Genomic DNA, 747 nt, shown 5'->3' on the forward strand with positions numbered 1-747 from the left:
AAAGCCACAAAATTGGTCAGACGGCTGGAGCACCTCCCCTATGAGGACAGGCTGAGAGAATTGGGGTTGTTCAGCCTGGAGAAAAGGCTCCAAGAAGACTTAACAGCAGCCTTCCAGTACCTGAAGGGGGCTACAGGAGAGATGGGGAGGCACTCTTTATCAGGGAGTGGAGTGAGAGGACAAGGGGTAACGGGTATAAGGTGAAAGAGGGTAAATTTAGACCAGACATTAGGAAGAAGTTTTTCACTGTGAGGGTGGTGAGGCACTGGCACAGGTTGCTCAGAGAAGCTGTGGATGCCCCATCCCTGGAGGTGTTCAAGGCCAGGCTGGATGAGGCTTTGAGCAACCTGGGCTAGTGGAGGGTGTCCCTGCCCATGGCAGGGGGGTTGGAACTCGATGATCTTTAAGGTCCTTTCCAACCCAAACCATCCTATGATTCTATGATAAATATATGCCCATCAGTATTCTAGGGGTTATTCAGTGTGTTTGACAACTGCTCTTTACCGGAATTGATAAATTTTCATTTTTATGAAAAGACAGACAGACAACCAAACACTTCCAAGGCCCCACCTCACTCCCTGAACAACCCCCTTTTCACACTCCATATCCTATAACGCCAGAAACTGGACACCCAACTTCCCCAGGGACCGCTGGAGACCTGCGGCAACGGTGGGGTTTACCGGAACCCGAAGCCCCCTGAGCGCCGCACAAGGGAAATGGCGGCACCCCGCGGGGCGGGGACAGGCC

Source organism: Pterocles gutturalis, unplaced genomic scaffold, assembly GCF_000699245.1.
Source record: "Pterocles gutturalis isolate BGI_N339 unplaced genomic scaffold, ASM69924v1 scaffold4486, whole genome shotgun sequence".
In the NCBI taxonomy this organism is placed as follows: domain Eukaryota; kingdom Metazoa; phylum Chordata; class Aves; order Pterocliformes; family Pteroclidae; genus Pterocles; species Pterocles gutturalis.